General features: G+C 38.2%; 1 long non-coding RNA gene across 1 annotated transcript in view; it reads left to right on the top strand.

The window, feature by feature from the left end:
* The first annotated feature begins 604 nt into the window (after positions 1 to 604).
* LOC123593243 overlaps positions 605 to 19,109 on the top strand; it is a 121,993-nt gene continuing 103,488 nt past the window's right edge. The window contains exons 1-2 of the long non-coding RNA XR_006710210.1: positions 605 to 767; positions 18,721 to 18,832. This is a non-coding gene — a long non-coding RNA (uncharacterized LOC123593243). The remainder of the gene's footprint in view (positions 768 to 18,720; positions 18,833 to 19,109) is intronic.

The following is a 19,109-nucleotide window of genomic DNA, read 5'->3' as shown; positions in this document are numbered from 1 at the left end:
TAAGAAAGCTGATGCTGCCTCCTGTGGGTACACTGGCAGATTCCAACCAATCAAAGCCCTGCTCACACAGGGGAGCCCTCACCCTGGCCTATTCCTGGGCCACAATAACAAACCCACACCAGTCACCTTTTACTGTACTCTGGAGCTCATTTCCAGACCAGCTGGGGAGCCTACATTGCTCTCCCCAGAAAAGTAATTATATGAGTAATAAGCCTTTTCAAAGCTTCTCGGTGTGTGCATGTAGTGTATCTTGTGTCGTCAGTCTCTACATCTCAGCCACGTATTGGGTGTGGGGGGGGTCCATCTTGTTTCTGCAGAGTGGCTACATCGCTGATCTTCATGTCCATTTGGCTGTGTCCCAATCTCTTAGTGAGTCTTCACTCCAAAGCACCTATCTATGCTCCGTACTGTGATTCTGGGGACTAGGCTTTGCAAACCACATCCCTCCTTTGCCACTTCTCCCATTAGGTTCTAGAAATAGCCTTGGTCTGGAGGAGAGTGAAGGGGCTTATTCCTCTGGATTACTTACTTTTCTCACCAGCCTGGCTTGAGGAGTGACTCCTCCCCGTGTAGTGGCAATTAGCTCTAGCTTCCAGACTCTCCCCATGACAAAGAACCAGTTCTGTCACGAACCCTTAGAAAGACCAGCTCCAGCCAGACTGTACTTCTCGGAGATCTAAGTCATAGCTCTGTGAAATTCCTTTTGCAAGCTCCTGATATCCCAATATCTGCTGGCTGGTACCCACAGGACCACTTTATGCTTCGAGGTATGGATAATCCCAACCTCCTTTCTTAGTTCCTTAGACCTTGTTACCTGCTTCTCGAAATTACTCCTTTATAACCTATTTCTTTTTGTTTTCCTTTTTCCTTCTCAATTCCCTCTATTAAATTCTCTCTGCTAAACTTATGGGTATGGTTTCTGTTTCTCTGATTTGATCCTTCCTACTACAAACAGAAACTTGTACTAATGGGTGAAGCTACTTTATCTCTGCCTTGTAGATTTGAAAGAAGAGCTTGGGTTTCTCTTTGGTTTTCCTGCTTCCAGTTGCTAAGAACACCTACAGAAGTGCTTAGGGTCAACCTCCTAGAGCTGAGCCCAGATTTCCATGATTCACCTTTTTTCCTCTGCTTTACATTCTTTGTTTGTGAGGTAGCCATATTTTCCATAGAGCTGACTAGGTGAGTACAGTCCGACATAATTCTCCCCACAGTAGATCTGAGGGCATAGGTGTGGCAAATGGGTTATTAGGAGGACCTCTTTTTAACATGAGATGTCAGCCTCATTCTCTAATCTTGCCGTAGAAAGGACACCCACAAGTTTGAAATTATTAAGCCTCTGTTTTATTACCTCCACATTTGACACCTTGTTTCTCTTCCCAGTGCTTGTTATAACCTGGAAAGGGGGAATATTAAATGAATGGTACCCTTAATTTCCAACAGGCAGAAATCAAACAGAAGGAGACTAGAATAGTATTCCCCCAAATACGTGTAACAACTGTTATCTCTGGATGTTTTTATAGTTTTATATCTTTTATATCTCTCTGAATGTCACCTATACTGAGCTTGTATCATATTTTTTATTAAAGAATGATTATAATAAAATTTTTAAAAAGAAACTAAATCTAGAGTGAAATTACACTATGAGAGGAAAAACTGAACTCTCAAAAGCATGAGATTTATAATCAAGTCATGTTGTCTCAGCCATGCCCCCAGTTTCTTGTGTATCCTCCCAGCCAAGAGGAGAAACAATGGTCCAAAGAGTGCAAGAAGAAACTAACCCAAGCAGAGGCACATAAAGGGCTCATTTTAGAAGCGTAAGCGAAAGAGAATGATTAGGTAGGGGATGAAAGTAGATGTGCAGTGGACAAATAAGGGTAAAGTGGAGGGAAGAAAGAGCCCAGGGTTTGCACACAGTGGCATCTGATCTACCACCATCTATGGAGATTTCCTCAGAGAAGGAGGTTGGCTCCTGGCCCCAGCTGGCAGCTTCTCCAATCTCGCTCTCATGTCAGACATCTGTCAGCACTCTGTGAGGACCATTGGAAATCAAGGCCATTCACAGTTTGTCTTGGACCTCTTCAAGTCTTCCCACCCCTACTGGCTACTGAAAAGGAAAGGGGAAAAAAGTTATAAAGTTTCTCTAGCCACAGTGAGAATAGCCAAAAAAAGAAAAGAGAACAAGACAGTCTTAACAAAGGAGAAGTGTTCCCAGGACGCCTCATTGTCAAAGGCTCCATTCATTCATTCATTCCCCCAAATGTTTATTGAGCATAACTATGTGCCAAGCATGGCAGTCAGCACTGGTGACACATTATTAATGTCAACCTGAGCTAGGCGTCCTTTATCTTGCCCTATGTTCTTCCGTCAAACAAACTAGAGCTCCTCCAGCCTCAACTCACTTCCACCCCTCTTAAGATGTTCTCTTTCCCCTGAGAGCAGAATATAGATTGTACCTAACACATGCCTAGATATCTGGGAAAGGGGAAACAAGACAGGGGAGCTCATCCAGGGGCACATATCTAACCAGTGATGGCTTCATCTGCTTTCAGTTGACTCTGAAACTTTAAGCTCAAGAATATATACTTGTACTAGGTGTCAGTCTTCAAAAGTACAAACATACATAAATGCTTTTTACATGTTGATACCTTTGTTCATGCTACTTTTTCTGGATTTTCCTTTATCATTTTTCTATTTGCTGTCAAGTTCCTACATAATTTTTTGTTTTTTTTCTTATGAAATATTCTATGTCATGTATACAAGATGTATATCTAATGTGTGTTGTAGATAGATGATAGATAATATAGAGAAGATAGATAGGTAGAATAGATAAAGGATGGGGCACCTGGGTCCGACTTCAGCTCAGGTCATGATCTCATGGTTCATGAGTTTGAGCCCCAAGTCGGGCTCTGTGCTGATAGCTCAGAGTCTGGAGCCTGCTTCAGATTCTGTGTCTCCCTCTCTCTCTGCTTCTCCCCTGCTCACACTTTGTCTCTATCTCTAAAATAAATAATGAAAAATTAAAAAAGTAGATAAAGGAGCACTAAGAAAACAACCGTGTATACTCCATTCGACTTCAAAATTAGAACATTACAGAACCATTCAAGCTGCCTGTGTGCCTTTCCCTGTATGCATTCCATTATCCCGCTCTCAGCTTGCAGAGGTTAACCACTATTCTGAATTTTGTTTTTATTATTAACAAATCCCTTGTTAACTGTCCCTTATTTTTATTTATTAACTATCCCTTGTTCTTCTGTACTGAATTCTCTACAAATCTATGCCTCTGTTTACTGTATCTGTTTTATACCTTTACATAAATGGAATCATACTATATGTATTTCCTCATGAATTACTACTTTCCATCAATCTTATGGTTTTAAATTAATCTATGAATTTTGCACTACTTTTTTCTTTCTGCTGTATAATATTCCACATAATGACTGTACTGCAATGTATCCATTCTACTGATTACAGGAATTGGAAATGTTGATGGTTTATTGCTAGTAAAATCAGTGTTGCTGGAAACATCTGAATAGAATGTCTCCTACTCTATATGCACAAGTTTCTCCTAGGCGATATTCCTAGAAATATAATTGCTGAATTTAGGGCTTTTAAAATTTGGGAGTTAATACCAGTGTACTTTCACTGTGTTTGGATCAATTTACATTCAATTGGCATGATATGAGAGTTGCTGTCGCTCTATGCCCTTTACAACAATCAATATTATTAGACATTTCCAATGCAAATTGTTATCTTATGCTGTATTATTTGGCAGTTCCTTTTTAAATGGGCATTTTTAAAAATGTTTATTGGTTCTTATGTTTCTGCTTCCATGAAATATCTGCCCACAACTTTGTTCATTATTACATGTAGCTACATGCTCTATAATCAATATATTTTATTTTTTAATTAATTAAATTTTAATGTTTATTTTTGAGAGAGGCAGAGTGCGAGCATGGGAAGAGGCAGAGAGACACAGAGACACAGAATCTGAAGCAGGCTCCAGGCTCTGAGCTGTCAGCACAGAGCCCGACGCGGTGCTAGAACTCGCGAACTGCAAGATCGTGACTTGACACTTTAGTTGGACACTTAACTGACTGAGCTAGGTGCCCCTAATCAATATATTTTAGATACTAATGCTTTTTATTGTTGTTAAATGCCTCAGATACCTTTTCCAAATGTGTGGCAAGCTTTAGTTTCACTTTCTTTATGCTTTTGATGAACATAGCTTCTTAATTTAAAAAATGTAATTAGCTTTATCAGTCTTTCCCTTTTTGATTTGTCCTTATTTATCTTTTTTCACATTTTTACACTTCAAAGTCACGTATATATTCCCCTTTTCTAAAATTTAAATTTTAAATTAATTTTTACATGTAGTATAAGGAAACATGTTTTTTTATTTTTCCAATGGCAGGTTCCATGTATTTATCCATCCTTTCCATCTTTGTTCTGCAGTGTCATTTTTGTTGTATATTGTATACAACAATTTTTTGTTGTATATTGTATACAACAATTTGTTGTATATTGTTGTATGTTGTATATTGCTTATATAACTTTCTGTTTGATTCCATTAGTTTGCCTATAGCTGGAGCAATCTAAAGAGCCTTAATTAGTAGAACTTCAAACAAGTCCTACTCTGTCCCTAGGCAAATTCCCCTGTCGTGTTTGTTTTTCAGGAGTATCTTAGTTTCTTTTTGTCTTTTAATATAAATTTCAGAATTAGCTTGTCAATTACACACACACACACACGCACACACACACACACACAAATCTTATACAGATGTTGATTGATATTGCATTAAATCTATTAATTTAGGGAGAATCAATATCTTTAATAGATTGAGTATTTCTGTCTATGAATATTTCATGTTTCTCTGCCAATTAAGTATGTAAATTGATACAGTCATTATGGAAAAGAGTATGGACATTCTTCAAATAACTAACCATAGAACTGTATTATCCAGCAATCCTGCTTCTGGATGTGTATCTGAAGGAAACAAAATCAGAAAGAAATATCTGCACTCTCATGTTTATTGCAGTATTATTTACTATAGCCAAGATATACAAACAATCTAAGTGTACATGGATGGATGAATGGATAAGGAAAATGTGATATATTACATATATAATATAGTATATATATAATTATATATTTATATAACATGATAATATAATATCATAAAATACATCATATCTATTACATATAATAGAATATAATTCAGCCATGAGAAAGGATGAAATCTTCCCATTTGTGACCACATGGATAAACCTGAGAAGACATTATGCTCAGTGAAATAAACCAGAGAGAAAAAGACAAATACTGTATGATCTCACTTACATGTGGGATCTAAAAAACAAATACAAGACAGTTGAACTCAAAGAAATAGAGAGGGATGCCTGGCTGGCTCAGTCTGTGGAGCATGCAACTCTTGATCTCAGCGTTGTGAGTTTAAGACCCGCGTTGGGTGTTGAACCTACTTAAAATTAAAAAATAAAAATAAAAGGGGTGACTGGGTGGCTCAGTCAGTTGAACATCTGACTCCAGCTCAGGTCATGATTTCACAGTTTGTGAGTTTGAGCCCTGCGTTGAGCTCTGTGCTGATAGCTTGGATCCTGGAGCCTGCTTCGGATTCTGTGTCTTCTTCCCTCTCTGCCCATTCCCTGCTTGCGCTCTGTCTCTGTTTCTCAAAAATAAATAAATAAATGTAAGAAAAAATTTTTAAAAATAAATAAATAAAAGAAATAGTAGATTGGTGGTTGCCAGGGGTGGGAGGTGGGGGAAATGGGGCGATGTTGGTCACAGAGTACACACTTCCAGTTATAAGATGATTAAGTTCTGGGCATCTAATGTACAGCATGGTGACTATAGTTAATACTATATTGTATACTTGAAATTAGTTAAGAGAGTAGCTTTACCTGTTCTTACCACACACACACACAAAGAATAACTATACAAGGTAATAGATGTGTTAGTTAACTTTATTGTTGTAATCATTTAACAATGTATATGTATATCAAATCATCACTCTTTACACTTTAAATATGTAGAGTTTTATTTATAAAATAAATAGTTATAAAATAGTTATACCTCACTAAAGCTGAAATGTATGTTAGAAAAAAAAAAGTTACTGTCCTCTTAAGAATTGACATTGTTGGGGCCCCTGGGTGGTGCCGTCGGTTGGGCGTCCGACTTCGGCTCAGGTCACGATCTCGCGGTCCGTGAGTTCGAGCCCCGTGTCGGGCTCTGGGCTGATGGCTCGGAGCCTGGAGCCTGCTTCCAATTCTGTGCCTCCCTCTCTCTGCCCCTCCCCCGTTCGTGCTCTGTCTCTTTCTGTCTCAAAAATAAATAAACGTTAAAAAAAAATTAAAAAAAAAAAAAGAATTGACATTGTTACTCACAAATAGAGGTTAAACTGTACTGGGTATTTTTTCCTGAATCTATTGAGATTACTTTTATCCTTAAATATGACAATATGATAAAATATCTTAATAGATTTTATAATGTTGAATCAACTTTTCCGTCTAGATTACAGTGATAATGGAATAATGCTGGGTTTAGATTATGACTCTATCACACTGTATGGTTGAATGTTTACCTACTAATTTTTTAAGTTTACTGTTTTACCTCCCAAATCCCCTTGTATTCCACTAGTAGTACACATACTTCACTTTATGAAGTGTTGGGCTAGATGATCTTCCAAACCAATCTAGAATTCAAGGGTCCAGGGAGTGGTACAGATGAATGCTGAGCTCAAAAATTAGAGGGCTTCCTGGTAGCATTGGGAATTCTTAAGGAAGTCATGTGTGGGAATAGTAAAGAGGTGAGATTTAGATTTTCTGGGACTCTCTAGCTGAATTCTAGCACATGGGCTGGCATGACACTAACTTAATAACTATTTATATGATGGTTAAGTTTGCCAGGAGGCTTGATCTGAGTTAGGTACACCCGAGATTCACTCTATAAATGATAGGCTACTAGATACAACCAAGTAATCAGTTTCTACATTCATAGCATTAGTTGGCATCTGATAAGAAACTCAACATGAACTTACCGTGTGCCTGCAGTTACCATCTCACTAGTATCAATGTTGTTTATGAGAATGCAGTCTGGGTTTTATGGTAGAGTCATTAGGACAAGGGCATTTCTCCAAATAGTGGAGTACCTAAAAAGCACACTAAATATATCCTAAACATCCCCAGTGCTTGCTTACCTAGTAGACAAAATATGCAGAAATCCAATGGGCCACTCTTTATGTGGACCTATACAGTCTCTTGTGGGTGGGTAGCTGTTTGCATGGCTAGCTTTGCTCAGGAACAGGGGATAGCTTGCTTTTTGCAGTTCCTGTTTATTTTGCAGCAATTGAAGTCCTTCCAAATAGCAGTTAATGAGAATTACAGAGATATTGCGCTGTCTTGAGAAAGTTGTACAATTCCACAGGCTATCTGAGTCAAGATTTCAAGCAAGCAAGTGCACATTACAGTTTTTGAAGGGTGCCTACCCCACCTGAGCTCACCCAGGCAGCATCTTTCCACGTCACGGAGTAAGAGACATACAACGGGAGACCTGGTCTTCTTACAGTCTTGTCTATTAGGTGCAGTAGAAGTTTTTAAAGTGGTTATTTGTTAATCCAAAAACATCTGACCCTTGAAGAATCTGTTTTACTAATAAAAGTTGTTCTAGATATTGACTGTTCACTTTTTACAAGTCTCATGTTTCTAGTTTAAGATATTTGAATTAGATTTGCCAGTAATTTACTGTATGGCTTTGGCTACTTATTTATTCACCTGGATCTCAACATACCTATGATAAAACATTATTAAAATGAAATAAAACAAAACTACAAAACAAAATTTGAATTGAGTAATCACCAGAATTACTTCTGTTTAAAAGATGTGTAGTTCTAGAGTGTGACTGACATCCAGCAAGGATTTTATCAGCTGTAACTACCTGAGAGTCTACTCCCAGGAGTGTCTTCTGTAGGTATTGATTCTCAAAGACAATCTGATTCATGCTTAAGACACAAGAGGGACTGGTTGACATGAATAGATACCTTGGGAAATCAGTGAGCAAGGTGAAAATAGGATATTGAGATATTACCCAACTCAGCCATCAATGCAGTTCCAAAGCCTTTACCGATAAGTTACAGAGAGGGAGGGAGGGAAACTATAAGAGACTCTTAAATACTGAGAACAAACTGAGGGTTGATGAGGGGTGAGGGAGAAGGGAAAGTGGGTGATGGGCATTGAGGAAGGCACCTGTTGGGATGAGCACTGGGTGTTGTATGGAAACCAATTTGACAATATATTATATTTAATTTTAAAAAAGTCAAATTTAGAATACTCAAAAAGCCTTTAGTCAAAACAAGGACAGTCTTTATGGCTAAATAAATGGGGTGGCAGGGGCCATTTCAGAGTTGGGAATTTTAGAGAAGCAGAAATCATGGCTTTTATTTTAGATGGCTGAATACTAACATTTGACTCTATTAGTTACTGGTTTTGTGACACTGGGTGAGTTGCTTAACCAGAGCCGGCTTCTTGAGCATGTGACCTGTGCAGTCACATAAGACCCTACACTTAAAAGGGTCTCATGATTGGCTTAATATTTTGCTGCTGCCATCTTGAAATTCCCAGTAACTTTTGAACAAGGAGCCATGCATTTTTACGTTTCACTGGGTCCTGCAATTATTTAACTAGTCTTGAGCTTAACCTTTCTGAAACTTGGCTTTTCTGTCTGTGAAATGACAAGTAATGCTTGTTCAGAATCACGGTGAGGATTGAGTGAGATAATTATGAAAGTTTCCAACAAGCTCAATGTATGTGTTTGCTAAATAAATGATAAGTCTTGGTCCATTTCTAAACCCAAATCTAACTGTTCTCTAAAAGGAGACACAAGACTCAGTTTTGTTCATTTGTTTTTGTTTTGTTTTTTAATTTTCTCCTTACTTTACATTCACAGACTGGTGCAGTTCAAAAGTGGAAGCATAAAACCATCTTGAATAAAAGCTATTTTTGGCCAGCTTAGAGATATTAAATATAATAAAATTTCTCATGTGTTTATAGTTGGTTCTGGGCTTCCCATGGATTGATAGTTCTGATAAGGCTTTTGAGAATGTCAACAGTATACTGCATTTCAAACAGTACAGTGTGTCCATATCAACAATTAACATGGAGTTTGACCCCTTACATGTCTTCTCTGGACAAATACGCCCTTAAATGGCCAATATCTTACTTCAGTAGATCTTAAGTTGTGGGGACAATGTGAGTTGTTACTATGGAGAAGTTATGTCATTTATCTCCCTTGAACTCTCCGTTCTGAACACATTATTAGCTTTTAAAGAATATGAATTCTTCAGTTTCAAAAGAGGTCTTCTCCTTTCACCTCTTGCTGAAGAGATTTTGATGAATATCTTTTGTTGTTTGATTTTGTTTCCATTTACACATTTTTTCTGTATTTTAAAAGAATTTGATGTGATAGTCATATACTTGCAATTTTACCTAGAATGGAATGGAACGGAGAGTCGAGGGATTTCTAACAAAATAAATCATAAAATTGTAATGATAGCTCACATTTAATGAACTATGTACCGGTAGTCTCAAGAACTTATCACATCTGTTATTTTATCTTCATAACAGCCTTATGAGATATGTATTTCCCCATATGTAAATATAGAAAGTGAGGTTTAACACAATTAAGTAATTTGATGAGTCACATTAGTTGTAACCCTAGACTCAGATCCATGTCTGCTGAATTCCAAAACCTGCATATTTAACCTTTATGGTATCCAAAGCAAAAATATCAGTAAGTAAAGAACTTACCATAAGGGAGGAGAAAGTCAGTTGGTATTCATTCATTCATTCATTCATTCATTCATTCAGAGGGAGGCAAACCATAAGAGAGTCTTAAATACAGAGAACAAACTGAAGGTTGATCATCGGGGGTGGGGGGAAGGGGAAAATGGGAGATGGGCATTGAGGTGGCATTTGTTAGGATGAGAACTGGGTGTTATATGTAAGCGATGAATCACGGGAATCTACCCCCAAAATCAAGAGCACACTGTATGTTAGCCAACTTGACAATAAATTATATTAAAAATAAAATAATTAAAAAAACCAGAAATCCAATATATATTCATTGACCATATGATGAGTCAAACACTATCCTAGGCAATGGGGATATAATGCCTACAATAAATATAAGAGGCTTAATAAATGAAAGGCAGAGCCATCCAAGTAAATTCATTATTTGAATTGTGCTAAATGGTACGAAGGAGAAGTGTAGGATATTTGGTGAGTGTGTAATAAGAGAATGGATCCCAATCTAGTATGGCCAAAAAAAAAAAAAAAGTCTGCTTGAGGAAGTGATAATATGATAGCATATATTATCATTGAATTATAGAAATATTGTACATAAGTAAACAGTCCAGAGGAGAAAAGTAACCTGCTCAAGATCACACAAAGTCAATGGAACATTTGGTAACCCTAGTTTGTATTCTACGGTTCTTTCCTATGTAGGGGGCTCTGCACAATCATAATGGATTCCAGTTTCTCTTAGTAGGATCACAGGAATATATGCAGGTGCAAAATATCCTTTTCACTGATGAGAACTCACATCTAGAGAAGCACTCTCTTGAATGTCTGAATCTTCTTTCATAACCTCTGGATACTTCAAAGAATACCGCTACCTTGACCAAAGCACATACACTCACATCTCCTTCCCTAAATGTTCACATGTCTCTGGACATTCCTATCCTGTTTATCATAAAGCCAAACAACTTTCAAGATCTAAATATGTGTAACTTCTTTAAAGGTTAAACATGTTTCTTCCTCTTGAGATTTATGTGTGTGTACACTCAGGGTTTCCAAGCCTTGCCATTGCCTCAGGGAATAAGACAGCTTGTTTTGGCTATAGTTTGGAAAGAGCTCAATTGAAATGTTGCTCAGATAAATGACACAACCCCCATCTCTGATGTCATGGCTTTGCTATGGAGCTGGTGCAAAGAAGTCCACTGAAATTATTGAAAAGGAATAAAGAGTCACTCTTTATCTTGGGTTTTTGAGAACTGAACCTTTATTATATAATCTCATTATTTTAGATAACTTGGCTATGACTGCAGTTCAGATCACTTTCAGGAATACACAGTGTCTACCAGGCATGGTGTTTGGTGCTAATAATTTCGGAATGAATAAAACATTACCTGTGATATCCCTCCTTTCTCTCCTTCTCTTGTTATTTGCTTCGCTACTTCATCCTTAATTTTTTTGCTGCTTTTAGTTACTGAAAGACAGTATATAATTTGGAGGAAATACCCCTTAATTACTATATTTCATGAACTCCAAGAAAGTTCCATTTCAGTTCTAAACTTTTATGAAGATAGTAAGTGGAAAGCTGGGTGCAAAGGTAATTACAAGATAATATTTTTAAGATCTTGTGACAAAAATAGATTTAAAGTATATTTTAATTGGGTGGTAATTAATTGGATGACTATTGTCTCAATGCCTTTTTTAATGTCTAGAGTATTTTATGGTGTTGTGATAAAGGTAATAGTAACAAAGCAGTATGAGGGCCTAAAGAAGAGTTCTTGATTCAGGATGGAGCAGAGAGTGAGGGTGAGGATGTCTGAAAGGGAAGTGTTCCTTAAGAAGGCAATGCCTGGGGGCGCCTGGGTGGCGCAGTCGGTTAAGCATCCGACTTCAGCCAGGTCACAATCTCGCGGTCCGTGAGTTCGAGCCCCGCGTCGGGCTCTGGGCTGATGGCTCAGAGCCTGGAGCCTGTTTCCGATTCTGTGTCTCCCTCTCTCTCTGCCCCTCCCCCGTTCATGCTCTGTCTCTCTCTGTCCCAAAAATAAATAAATGTTGAAAAAAAAAATTTAAAAAACCAAAAAAAAAAATGAAGGCAATGCCTGAACAATCAGAAAGACGACTTTAAAGAGGAATGAAGAAGAGTAATATTCCAGGCAGAGAGAATTCTTTGGATAAATGCATGATGGTGTAAAACAACAGAGTGTTTTTAAGTTTCTCCAAGGCCAACCCTACCATTTTATAGAATTCATAGCCTCTGGAAAGACAAGGTTGGTGTGGAGTGCTTGTCTGATGTGTTAGTGTCAGAGCAGGTACCAGAACACCAGCTTCCTGACTCCAAATCACTGGTTTCTATGCCAGTGTGAGATCTTTGTTCTGTATGTTTAGACTACATTCCAAGACCTCACTGTTGGTCAAAGTTCCTATAAACATTCTGGTTATCCCAAGCAAAATTCCTCAGCACAGGTTGCATGAGAGTGAGTCCAAGACCACCCTCTTTGCTAGATGAAAGATTATTGGAGTTTGTTATGAGATGAACAAATTGTGGAATGTCTCTAACTTTCTAACAGGGATGGGTCTTACTTAATGTTACTTTGAAAAATTCTCTCAAGCAACTTTGTTTTGACCCAAGTGGGAATTTGAATGCACCTACTCTCCTCCTCCTCCTCTCTTTCCTTTTCTTTTTTCCTCCTCCACTACCTCATTCTCAAAATTTTGTTTCTCTAGTCACTGAAAGACAATTTATGTTTTGAGGGAATCATATAATTTAATTAGCATATTTCAAGAAGCTCCGGAGAGTTTGAATTCTAACCATTTGAATTCTAACCTTTGAGACCAGGTTAGGAATGCAGAAGATAAGCTGTTTGACCTTGAGCAAACCACTTCTTCTGTTTCCTTCTTCTTATCTGTCCACTGAGAGGGATTGGACTGGCTGGCTTTTCACATTCCTCTCAGCCCTAAAGTTTAACATTTTGTTTTTCTATGTTACTGGCAGAAATACTGAGTTTCTTGCAACTTGTTTTCAAAAATTGTTTTCCAGGAGTTTGATGAAAAGGAGAGCTAATTTCCCAAGCATGAGCCTGCTAATGGCTTGCACAATCTCCCCCTAGTTCTTTTAGCCAAAACTCATCACTGACTTTTCCTACCCCTTGAAGCTCTTTCCGTTTTTCTAGCATGGCTTCCTATTATGATTCTTGGATGATTTTCCATGTTTCTCCTGTGGCCAAACAAAAATAAAACAAAACCAAAAACAGCATTTCTACAAATTTGTGGAAAGAAGCCATCTGAAACACAACTATTAATGTTTCGGTGATCTAAAACAATTAAATGCTCCAAGAACAGTTTGCCATGTCCCCCCATGCCCTGCCTTTTCTAGCATCTGAGGAAAAGTGTCCCAAGTAAATGCAAGGCTAAGATGTAAGGGTGGAATTAATTTCCTCTTCCGGGATTGCTATAAAATGGGATTTTTTTCTTCTCTCATCTATAAATGTGGAAATAATGTTCTAACAAAGCTAGGTGGAAAAATGTTGACATCTCTTCATTCCTTAGTTATAAGATCACCAACACCCTTTGGAGAACTGATAACACACATAAATTAGTTCCCTCACACTAAAAGAGAGCCTGGTTTCCCAGTGGAACAGTGAAGAAGGTCTGGGAAAATGCTTACAGAAAGCTGTTATACATGCATGCTATCGTATAGTTGTGACTGGTTTCCTCATCTCATTGCCTATGAGTTCTTACCTTTTCCTTATGTTCCTATAACATTCTGCTTGGGGTTTCCCAAAGACCTACAATATGCCATGGCTTGTCCAAATTTTTCCATCTATGAGAGATGCCCCTTTTACCACCTATTCATTCTGGCACACCCTGGAAGAGCTCCTCAGATCACTCTTCCTGAGAATCCTGTCCTAACATCCATGAGTTGGATTCTCATCCTACGATTACACTTCCATCATGACAGTTCTTATATTACACTCCAATTACTTTTAAGCATCTACCATGCCTGGAGGATAGGGTCTCCATTTGATTTACCTCAAAATACTCAGCACATGGGCAGCTAGGCTCTGAAGAGTACTGGATAGCACTGAACTAAGCTAGTGAAGTAAACTCTGATAAATATATCTTCCAAACACATAGATAAACACACGGTGGGCTTCAAACATGTGTTGAAATGATTAATAAACTAATTTTAAGTAGAAGAAGAGAAAATCCATTGTTTTGTAAGGGTGTGACATTTTTGTTGGGTACTTTAAGAAAATGTTGACTTACTTCCATTCAAGACTGTCAGGGTTTTTATTTCAGAGCCATTTGGAGTCTCTCTAATTAAGGATGGTTTTTTCAATGGATGTAAAGTTTCTGTTATACATGATGATTAAGTTCTAAAGATCTGCTGTTCAACAGCAGTGTGTGTTCTCACCAAGAAACACATACATATACGCAGACACCAGAATACAAGTAAAGTTTTGGAAGTGATGGGTATATTTAGTACCTTGGTTGTGGTGATGGTATCATAGGTGTATGTGTATGTCCAAACCCATAGATATATGCATTAAATGTGTGCATTTGGGGGGGATATCAATTATACCTCAATAAAGCTAATTTAAATGTAGGTTTCAGGGTAAAGAAGGAAGCATAATTTCCTCTTGATTTTTCCAAGATTTGATTTCCTATACTGAATGGGAGAAAGAGCTCTGGAGCAAGGGTCAGCCACCTGAATTCAAATCCTAGCTCTACCACTTAATACTGTATGCAACTTAACTTCCTCACTAGTAGAAAGGAAATAAATCACCCGAGAGTGTTCTGACAACTGAGCAAGGTAACACTTATGAAAATATTTTGTAAATATTAAAGCAATTTACAAATATTAAGTCAAAGTGGCACTCCCCTTTTCCTACTGAGCTACCTAATCTATTAGTATTTTTCTTAACCAAAGGAAAATTGAAGGATGTGACCAGCAGAAAAGTACCACTTTCCTCTGTCCCTTTCTTTCCAAAGCTCTGCCTATGGCTAACTTTTCTTTAGCTTTATTGAGATATAATTGACAAAACTGCATATATTTAAAGTGTACAATGTGATGATTTGACATCCATATATTTTGTGAAACAGTTACTTTACTCAGGTTAATTAACATGTTCATCACTGTACAAAGTTAACTTTTTTTTTTTTTTAATGTGATGAGAACACTTAAGTCTACACTCTTAACACATTTTTCTATGCCTAAATTTTTAGATGTAAAAGATGGTTATAATGAGCAGTTGGCTCACCATTGCATTGCAAGGCTTTGGCACATTGTTGGGTGTTTTGGAAATTATTAATTAGAATTTGATTTAAACCAATTATTAATTGGGATTCCAACCATTAACTGTAATTGATAGATTTGCTCTCTAGTTACATGAATTCCATTTATTAATTGCAATAAGCAGATTTGCTTTGTAGTTACCCAGGAACATTTGATCTTGTTTCTTTCTTTGTGACATGGATGAAATACCATCTTACACATCCCTCCCTGTATATTTCCTCATGATTCACAGTTCTCAATACCCTGTATATTGAAAATGGATTGTTAAATTGCAGCTATTTCCCAAATTGTTTATATGCCTGCATGTGTTACTGTTTTTATGTTAGCATTGAATAGTAGAAGGCAGAGGACCTAAGTATGAGTCCTGGCTCCCCGACTTTCTGGCTGTGTGACAGTAGTGAAGAAGTTTCAACTCCTTAGATGAAAATAATACTTGCGCTGATCCAAATATTGAGGCAAAGGAGAAAAATAATACTCTACAACATCTTCAAGTCAGCCTATTAATCACTTATTGACATATTCTTTCATTAAGCAAATATTTATTAAGGGGTCAAGTCCTATATTGGGTATACTGTCATGAGTAAAGCAGATATGGTCCCTGGAATATACTTAAGGCCCACCTTATATCTTGGTCACTGGACAGGGTCCCGGATTAAAAGTAGTGTGTGACTTGATGGGGGGTGGGAGAGAGGGGAAAGTGGGTGATGGGCATTGAGGAGGGTACCTGTTGGGATGAACACTGGGTGTTGTATGGAAACCAATTTGACAATAAATTATATTTAATATAAAAAAAAACAAAGTAGCCCTTCCAATGGTGGAGGAAGATCTGCCTAAATTCTTTCAGTGATGAGTAACCCTATCCTTCATATTTCTCAAGGAACCAGAGTGTTTTAGATAGCCGTTTCATTTTGTGAAATCAGTCTCCTAGGGACTATCTTCATTTTGTGGAAACGTTAGCGCCTGGTGTCCCACAGAACAGTTTCCGCCTGGCCATATACCATGTATCTTTTAATTTTTAGGAAAATTTGAGACAAAGGAAACACGATCCTGGAAGTCAGTCAAGATTCTGACACAAAACAGGTTTGTTTTCAAAAATATCCTGTGATGGTTAATTTTATATGTCAACTTGACTGGACCACAGGAAGTCCAGAAATTTGGTCAAACGTTATTCTGGGTATGTTTGTGAGTGTATGTCTGGATGACATTAACATTTGAATTGGCAGAGTTAAGCACATTGCCCTCTTTAATGTGGATGAGCCTCATCCAATCAGTTGAAAGCCTGAATGGAACCAAAAGGCTGAGTAAGAAGGAACTCCTTGTGCTGACCTCATTGAGCTGGGACGTCATTCTTTCTTGCCTGAACATCAGCTCTTCTTGGGTCTCAAGCTTGCTGACTTTCGGACTGAAGCTTGCAACGTCTGCTCTCTTGGTTCTCAGACCTTCAGACTCAAACTGAAACTATACCAACTGCTTATCTGCTTCCCTCAATCTCCAGCTTGCCCACTGTAGATCTCGAGTCTTCTTAGCCTCCATAGTTGTGTGACTCAATTCCTTATAATAAATATCTTTGTGTATATAAATATTTTCATATATATATATGCAAGACAAGATTGGGAGTGAGCCAGTGCCCTGGTATTTATGAGGAGTGTGACAATGCAGCAATGTCCATACTGGGCAGGGGAAGGTCTGTTTGGATAGGAAAGTTATGGGCTTGATATTAGGCTAAGTCATCTGGACTGTCTTCTCAGGAGCATGGAAGCCTTTGGAAGGTTTTAATCAAGGAATAGACGTGTCTGCTTTGCATTTAGAGACATCATTCTGGCAATTATGTGGGTTATGGATTGGAGGGGACCAGACCAGAGGCATTGGATATTCTACCTTAAATACACTGATTGATTTGATATATCCTGAACACCGGTTATGTGACTGGCATGTTGCTGAGTGCTAAGGTTAGGCCAAGGACAAAGAATGGGGACACAAGAATAAATCAAATGATTTTCGTATTTCCCATGGATCTCATAGTCCCATGTGGTATCATAATGGTGATGTTTTCAGGAAAGATTTTGATGTTCTTTCCAGGCTTAATTCCAGACTCTATAGCAGTTCTTCAATAACATGTGTGAACTAAGTGATTAAGCAAATGACTGAGTAAATGAATGTGTAGCTACCAGTCACAGTCCAAACTGTTAAGTGAATCAAAATTTTAACTGACAGTCTTAAAACCTCTTTCCATTTACAAAGAATTTTCTCATCCTCTACCTTATATAATTCTCACAAAGCACTGCAAAATAAGTAATCTTTTTGATCATACACATATATTACATGAGATAATTGAGGCTTTAAGGAAGTTCTATTATTTATTCATTACATAGCCAAGAAGTGTAGACTTGAAATCACATCCTCTAATTTCGAATCCGTTTTTATTTTCATTAGTCTCTCTGTAGCAGTTAGTAATACACATCCTCAGAAGGTAATTTGTAGAGAGATTCGAGCCCTGTGATAGTCTCCCAAGGAGACACAAAGCAAAAATTAGTAGAAGAATTCACTAGTCAGTGAGATAACCCACATGCAAGTTGCTGAATCACCCTGGCACCAAGTGGGGAGGTAAGTGATGCATCTTGCAGGAGTGTATATGGCTTCTTGACATAGACTCTGTTCATGGATTCCCATGGAGTCATTCACTTGTTCGTTTATGTGCTCCTACATTCAGGATGTCTTCCAGCATATTAAAGCAGGCCAGGTCTGAAAGGATGATCTCACCCTGTCTGGGGAGCTCAGACCCTGGAATGGGATCTGGCAGGGATTTTCTCTCCTGTAAATGTGGGTCAGGAGGCCTGGGAGGCAGCAAATCAGAGGGCTACAGTCCAAATAGCCCCTCCTGGGGGCAGGATGGGTCTTTCTGAGGCAAACATCTGCATCATGTGTCTGTCTGTCCCAAGCCTCCTCTGGCCCAGGGAACTGTGCCTGTCTGTTTTAAATTCTAGAAATAGGAAAATCAACTCAGATTCCACCTTCCCTGCACTGAACAGAGAAATTTCACATGATATATAAATTCAATCCAATCTCCAAAAAGATCCACTGCTTTCCAATCCAGTTATGTGAGCCCAAAAGTGACATGTTAATAATGAAGGAAATTGGGCTTTCAAGTAAGAGAAAGCAGGCTTCAAATCCCATACTAAACTTGCTGTGTGAATTTTACCAAATGAATTAGCTTCTCCAAACTTCAGTTTTCCCATTTGAAAGATGGAGAAAATATTAACCTCACAGGATAGCTGGTAATATTAAGTGGAAAAAATTAAAAGGATATTAAGAACAGAGTAATTTGTTGCGTATGAGGCCCTGTCCTACTTAGAATTTCTGACTCATCACAGAAATCCTGTAACTGATGAACCAGAGCCTGAAGGCTGATACATGACTTTCCTGAAGGTGGAAATACCACATAAGTGGTAGAATCCAGAGTTCAGAGTCAAGCCCAGTGTGTCTGACTCTGCATTCCTGCCTATCAGCTTGATGATATATCATCTCTGTGCTCTTCTCTTTTGATATTTGGGTATCCCTCTCCCAGATCCCTTTCTCTACCTTTGCTTTCTTCATCAGTGAAAATGATCAATTTGGCTTATTTACAGATAAAGACACCTAGACTTGTCATCTGAACCCAGTACAGCCCGACACCAGTGTTCTGTGGTCCTTCTACTCATGAGTCACCTAACTCAAGTCCTGTCACATATTCAGTGCACAGTAAGTGTTCATTTTTATTTCTTTACAATTGGCTCCAAAGTAAAAGCACCTCCGTGACTTTCCGTGAGATACCAGTAGCTATGACTTGGTGCAGATGGGAAGACCTTCTCTCCCTGCGATGGAGCACGTGGCTGCAGGTTAAGTGGTATCTGAATGCTCACTGCAGGTTGCACGAGTGTTTCTGGGGGTGGTATTTTCCACCTGCTCTGTCGTCTCCAGGTTTGGTTCACAGCCAGCAGAGGTCTGGGCAGGTACCAATACCAGTCTCTCCTCTCGA

This window comes from Leopardus geoffroyi, chromosome D4 (assembly GCF_018350155.1).
Source record: "Leopardus geoffroyi isolate Oge1 chromosome D4, O.geoffroyi_Oge1_pat1.0, whole genome shotgun sequence".
Taxonomy (NCBI): domain Eukaryota; kingdom Metazoa; phylum Chordata; class Mammalia; order Carnivora; family Felidae; genus Leopardus; species Leopardus geoffroyi.
This window is presented reverse-complemented; position numbering and strand designations above follow the sequence as displayed.